The 7,362-nt window shown below is 47.0% G+C and overlaps 1 non-coding gene across 1 annotated transcript; it reads right to left on the bottom strand.

Annotated features, from left to right (window-relative positions):
* Positions 1-2,049: 2,049 nt before the first annotated feature.
* Positions 2,050-2,124, bottom strand: Trnat-ugu (transfer RNA threonine (anticodon UGU)). The gene has a single exon. It is a non-coding gene; the product is annotated as a tRNA-Thr (tRNA).
* Positions 2,125-7,362: the final 5,238 nt, after the last annotated feature.

Here is a 7,362-nt window from a genome sequence, read left to right as displayed (position 1 = left end):
CTCTTATCTTATCTTCGTGGTCCTTACGTGCAATGTACAGGGTGATTATAATTAAAGTTTAACTTTCAGACCGCTGTAAAAACAACACCACTGGTCAAAATGACGTCAAATTGCAACTAAATATTATCGGAGAAGGGGGAAAACGTATGGCAGAAGAAAAATAAATAGTTACAAAATGTAACAACAGATGGCGCTGTAAGCATCATTAAGTTGATAGTGGCTGACGACAAATGACAAATGAATCATACAACAACGCCTAAGCTGTACGTGTGACGTTGAACTACCTGTACTGCTCAGTGTGCATGGGTGTACAGGTGTGATACTGTTAGTTACGTAAGCCCATCCATAACAGCAGGATCATATCACATCGGATGGAAAAATAGGTTTTTAATCGTCCTGAGGCCAAAAACCGCATAAAAAGCGTCAATCACATCACAATCACATCAGTTTTTAATTCTCTTCAGGCCAAAAACCGCATACTAAGCATCATTCAAAATCAAATCGGAATATTAATTTCCGTGTGACTGGCGCAAAACATCTTTAGTCTGATGTCCACCGTTTTCTGCAACGAGTTGAAATCGAAAAACGGTATGTTCCAAAACTGATCGAAGTGTTTCCAGGATCACGTTCAGAATGTGTTGCGCAATGCGTGCCTTCAGTGCAGCTAAGTTTGCAATCGGAACACTGAACACAACATCTTTCAGGTAGCCCCGCAGCCAGAAGTCACACTGATTAAGATCAGGTGATCGGGACGGTCAGCTCGTATGGAAATGGCGGCTGGTAATTCTAGCATTTCCTAAATGGCGCTTAAGCAGCAACTTAAATCGATTTGCAATGTGCGGAATTGCCCCCCACCTTGCATAAAAATGGTCCCATCCACACAGCCACGCTGTTGGAGAGCTGGAATGACGTGGCTGCGCAAAAGACACTCATAGCGCTCACCAGTGACGGAACAGGTAACAGGACCGGAAGCACCTGTCTCTTCGAAAAAAAAAGGCCCTTTGATAAATGATGCCGTAAACCCGCAACACACAGTGACCTTTTCAGGATGAAATGGTACTGGTTGATTTGCGTGTGGATTTTCCGTTGCCCGTATTCGACAATTCTGTGTATTGGCATTTCCTGTCAGATGGAAGTGGGCTTCGTCTCTCCACAAAATCTTCCACGGCCAAGCATTGTCCACTTCCATGCGAGCAAGAAATTCTAAAGCAAAGGTCTCTCTTGCTCGCAGGTCAACAGGGAGCAACTCGTGCACGTGGGTAATTTTGAATGGATAGCAAAGAACGATGTTTCGTAGCATTTTAAGCAGCCATCCTCACGAGTATGTCCGATGTTCGGAAAATTCTCTCTGCACTACACGTTTGCACACCACCACTTGTGTCCTCCTGCATTGCTGTGGCCACTGCTTCCACTGATGTCGAATCAAATCGTTTCCTCCCTCTACCAGGTTGTACACCAAAAGAACCCGTCTTTTCGAATATCCGAATCATTTTCTCCAGACCCACGGCAGTCATCGGACCAACACCTACTTTCAAACCCTTCAGTGTCCGGAACTTCTGCAGAGCGACGTGTGCACAGTCATCATTCTTGTAATACAGCTTTAGACGCAGGGAGCGATCCTGCATTGAGACAGACATGGGGAACGCCGCAGACGCGAAGGGAGGAAAAGCCGTGTACCCGGCGTGTTTATACCAACTTCAATGAGTCGTGCATCTGACAGGTGTTTTCATTTACATATTCTGACACGTACAGCACCATCTACTGATCAATTTTCACGCTATTTCTTTTCTTCTGCTATACGTTTTCCCCCTTCCCCGATAATATTCCGTTGCAATTTGACGTCATTATGACCAGTGGTGTTATTTCTACAGCGTTTTCAAAGTTTAACTTTAATTATAATTAACTATATATGACGGTAGTATCTGTTCCCGAAAGAACAGTTACCGTCGATGACCATGCAGCTTTGTTAGAAATGAAATAATAATTAAATTGACACCCTAGCTGCAAGCAGGCGTTGATACACTTTATTGGGGACATGTTGAAAATGTGTGCCCCGACCGGGACTCGAACCCGGGATCTCCTGCTTACATGGCAGACGCTCTATCCATCTGAGCCATCGCGAGCACAGAGGATAGTGCGTGTGCAGGGACTTATCCCTTGCACGCCCCCCGTGAGATCCACATTCCCAACATGTCCACAACACTACAGTCGTAGCGCGCCTAATAGATGTTTGCCCATCATACTCATTACTCGTGGCAGATTAATCTACCAAGTCCCGTACGAGTTCGGGCATAGCGTGTGCGTTCGCACAAGGAGGTCAAAGGCCGGGAATCCATATTTTTAACTATATATGACGGTAGTATCTGTTCCCGAAAGAACACAACATGTCCCCAATAAAGTGTATCAACGCCTGCTTGCAGCTAGGGTGTCAATTTAATTATTATTTCATTAATTATAATTACCCTGTATGTTGGCGGCAGTAGAACGGTTCGGCAGTTCAGCTTCAAATGCCGGTTCTCTGAATTTCCTCAGTCGTGTTTCTTGAAAAGAACGTCGCCTTCCCTCCAGGAATTCCCATTTGAGTTCCAGAAGCATCTCCGTAACACTTACGTGTTGTTCGAACCTACCGATAACAAATGTAGCAGCCCGCCTATGAACTGCTTCGATGTCTTCCTTCAACCCGACCTGGTAGGACGATTCCAAACACTCGCGCCAACGCCCTATAGGCGGTGTCATTTACAGGTGAACCGTTCTTTCCTAAAATTCTCCCAACAAACCGAAGTCAACCATTCCCGTTCTCACGTGCTCGTTCCACCACGTATCACTTTGCAACGTTACGCCCAGATATTAAAATTATTTAAACGACTTGACTGTCTCAAGAAGGACACAAGTAGTACTGTACTCGAACATTACAGGTTTGGTCTTCCTACTCATCCGCATCAACTTACATTTTTTCCACATTCAGGGCTAGCTGTCATTCATCATACTGAACCGTGTATTTACTTTCAAAACCTTTTCTTAAGAATTTACTTTATTTACTAGCGATTCATCAAGAACATTAACACATCTAATCACACTATGTGAGCGTGGAAGTAGTTGCCGGTGTGTAACTGATGAAAACAAATTAAATTTCTTTCAACAAATGGAAACTTTATTCCTAAACGCCCTTTTTTTTAAGCAGATTAAAATTATAATCAGAAAGCACCCTCTAAATATCAAGTTACAATTTATTCAGAGGCAGAAAGTACAAATTTTGACACTATGAGCTTTCGGGCTGAGAACCTTGCCGCTCCCTTTTGACACGGCCGTTGTCACAACCGCTCACAACAACCTCTGAAAGACTACACTGGTGCAAATCTACAGCACACCACATTACTTCAAACTAAAAATTTTAACAGCTCACATAAACACATAAACTATGCACTCTGTAGCAGGGATGGAAATGGTACAAAACACTAACATTAAAAAAATTACCTTGCCACCGAAGGTGCAACTTGATTTTTTTTTAAAAAACTCTTACGGCGGAAGGGTGGCAACTTTACATACTAAAATGACCAAAATAAAAACCCATCAAATGCAGTCTTACATAAAATATACAAACAAGCTCTACATTATACATATACCGCCTCTCAAGATGATAGGCAAGATAAAAACGTATTTCAGGAATTCGTCCGTTACACTTCAAGCAATAAATTCGTTAACACTGAATCCGACAAACATGACAGAGGCAGCTATTAACGTACGGCAGACCGACAGACAGACAGACAGACAGACACTAACTGCCTAACAAATGCGGACGAGAGACAGACCAAGAAAACAAGTAGAATTTAACAAGTAAATAAAACAACATATCACGAATCACTTAACTTCTAATAAACTGCGATTTCTGGCGAAGACCTGGCGCAGAACCCCCCAAAACGCTCTCCCGAACCGTCCGCTGCCAGCCGCTTCAACGGACCCAGGAAGGCGCGCCGATCTCCCGTCTGACGGCGTCGCAGCTCGCACCGGCCAGACCGATGTCGTGGGTTGGCTCCTGTTGCTCTCGTGTCGGCAGCGAAGCCACTACCCGTCGCTACACGGCGCGGTCCACTGGACTCACATGCGCCGACGCTCAAGACAGACAAGTCATCTTGTGTCTCAGTGCGCGACCGACCGACCGATCGATCCAACCGTCAATGAGCATTGCCTGAACAAACTCGAGCAGACTGGCGGCCTAACACATACGAGCACTCCGGACGACAGGCAGACACTGACTGCCCCACACTGACCCGGCTGACTAACTGACCGCCGACTGGCGAGGTTTTTTCTTTTTTTTCTTTATTGAGTTTCGATTCCCCCTAAAGGGGGCGGGCTGGCAGCAGCTTATTACGCCGCTCTTCAGCCTACAGAATTTGTTTTAAAAAGATGAAGCTAATTAAAAAAAATAATAACAGTTGGCGATAAAATCGGTGACTTAAAGGTAAAATGGCAGAAAATTCTGGAGCTTAAAACATAAAACACAGGGTGGATGATGCTAATAAAATACACACGAAGCAGAAAAATAATAGAGAGACAATTAAAAACACGGTGACAGTCTGGGTTCTGTTCACAAGAGATATAAAAAGCACACCCAGCGACAGCATGATTTCTGTTCGCAACACTGTGGAAGGACGCGCAACACTGAACACTCACTTAAACACTGCACTAAAAGTTGTCACAAATATGACATACCACACCCGAGAGCAGGTAGGGGGAAACTGGGCAGATGGCGGGAAAAAGGGGGGGGGGGGAAAGGAGAGGAAAAGTGAAGGGGGAGGGGGGAAAGGAGCCAATGGAAGAGAAGGATCCCTAAGAGGGGGGTGCTGAGCAGACGTGCCAGGGAGTGGGGAAGGCAGAGGAGGGGAGTACAAAAGGACTCGGGGGGGGGGGGAAGGAGATAGGGACAGGATAGGTGGGGGAGAAAACACAGGATGGAAGGGGGGAGGAAGAGGGAGCCCAGGGAAAGGACGGAGGAAAGGAGGGGGGTGAGGATCAGAGTTGATAGGAAGGATAAATGGAGGGAGAGAGGGCATCGTCTGGGAGGGGGAGTTGATGGAAGCCACCTTGGGAAAGGAGATGTAGGGTGTAGAGATGGAGGGTAGGGGAGACACAACGGTGAAGACGTGGCAGGGGGCGGGGATGGGAGAGGAGAGGAGCAACCAGGGGGTGAGGGGGTTCAAGATGGCGGGAGGTGTAGAGGATGCGGATATGTTCGAGGAATAGGAGCAGATGGAAAGGAATGAGATCATAGAGGAGCCGCGTGGGGGACGGGAGGCGTATACGGAAAGGGAGGCAGAGTGCATGACGCTCAAGGATCTGGAGGGACTTATAGAATTTAGGGGGGGGGGCAGATATCCAGGCAGGACTGGCATAACAGAGGATGAGACGGATTAAGGATGTGTAGGTGTGGAGGATGGTAGAGGGGTGCAACCCCAATGTCCGGCCAGAGAGGAGTTTGAGGAGTTGGAGGCGGTTGTGGGCTTTGGATTGGATGGAGCGGAGATGAGGGATCCAGGTGCGGTGACGGTCAAGGGTGAGGCCAAGGTAGGTGAGGGTGGGGGTGAGGTGGACAGGACGTGCGCAGACAGTAAGGGAGAAACCCAGGAGCCGGAAGGAGCGAGTGGTACGACCTACGATGATGGCCTGGGTCTTGGAAGGGTTGAGTTTCAGGAGCCACTGGTTACACCATGCAGCAAAAAGGTTAAAGTGATTCTGGAGATGGCGTTGGGACCGTTGGAGGGTAGGAGCATGGGCGAGAAATGCGGTGTCATCAGCATATTGCAAGAGGGGGGGTTGGGGCATATCTGCCGTGTACAGGAGGTAGAGGAGAGGGGAGACGACAGAGCCCTGGGGCACACTTGCAGAGGGCTAGAAGGTGTGGGAATTGGCATTATGGATGGTAACATAGGAGGGGCGGTGGGAGAGGAAGGAGGCCACCAGACGGATGTAGTTGATAGGAAGGGCGTAGGTTTGGAGTTTAAACAGGAGACAGGGATGCCAGACTCGGTCGTAGTGACTGGCGAGCTCATAGCGCCCCTTAAATGCACGTGGACAGGCAACCTTTCCCACCAGAGGGAAACACCAAAGCTGCAATTGTCACACCGGCGCCACCGCCAGAAACGGAGGGCGACTGCTTCATACTACACGTTGCGGCGCGCTTTTCAAAACAGCAATTTTTACCACGGCTCACATACCAAATGCAAATTTCGTCTAAGTCGTCTTGTATCTTCTTACCGTCACTCAACTTCGACACCTTACCGTACACCATGGCATCATCAGCAACTAATAGCAGATTGCTGCTCACCCTGTCCGCCAAATCATTTATGCATACAGAGAACAACAGCGGTTCTACCACACATCCCTGCGGTACTCCTGACTATACCCTTGTCTCTGATGAACACTCGCCGTCGAGGACAACATACTGGGTTCTATTACTTAAGAAATCTTCGAGTCACTCACCTATCTGTGAACGTACTCCATATTCTCGTACCTTCGTTAACAGCCTGCAGTATGGCACCGTGTCAAATGCTTTCCGGAAATCTAGAAATATGGAATCTGCTTGTTGCCCTTCATCCATAGTTCTCAGTGTATCACGTGAGAAAAGGGCAAGCTGAGTTTCGTACGATCTAATGTCACTATGAGTCTTTATGCACGCTACTTTTTTTACCTTCCTCCACGTTCGTGAATCCATGGATGCGATCGCCAAACACTTTGCGTTTTCTTACGCCTTTCAACTTCGTGTTCAGCAAGAATTTTGCATACAGCTGTATTTAAGCCAATTTTGTTAAGGCACTGCCTGTTTCGTGGCTCGAAGGCACAGCATCAGGTGCATTTAAACATTAAAACATTGTACACAATTTGGTGAGAGATGTAGGAGGCTCAGCCTTCTTAATTAAAACCGTAATGTCCGTAGGGCACGGTTTTAACTAACGAGGTTGGGCATTCTACATTCTTTGCCATGTTGTTTACCATGTTTTAATTTTTACATGCACCTGATGATGTGCCTACAAGCTACGAAACCGGGAGTGCCCTAATAAATTTTTTTTTTTTAATACAGCTGTTTGCGAGTTCTTGTTACAAAATGTATTACTACAGCTGTGGACGCCCAGATCACAGAGTCTGCTTTTCAGTGAAGCCGGGCGGGGTGGCCAAGCGGTTCTAGGCGCTACAGTCTGGAACCGCGCGATCGCTACGGTCGCAGGTTCGAATCCTGCCTCGGGCATGGATGCGTGTGATGTCCTTAGGTTAGTTATGTTTAAGTAGTTATAAGTTCTAAGGGACTGATGACCTCAGAAGTTAAGTCCCATAGTGCTCAGAGCCATTTGAACCATTTTTTCAGTGAGT

This window comes from Schistocerca cancellata, chromosome 5 (assembly GCF_023864275.1).
Source record: "Schistocerca cancellata isolate TAMUIC-IGC-003103 chromosome 5, iqSchCanc2.1, whole genome shotgun sequence".
Classification (NCBI taxonomy): Eukaryota; Metazoa; Arthropoda; class Insecta; order Orthoptera; family Acrididae; genus Schistocerca; species Schistocerca cancellata.
The sequence above is the reverse complement of the archived record's forward strand: the minus strand, read 5'-3'. Positions and strand labels throughout refer to the sequence as shown.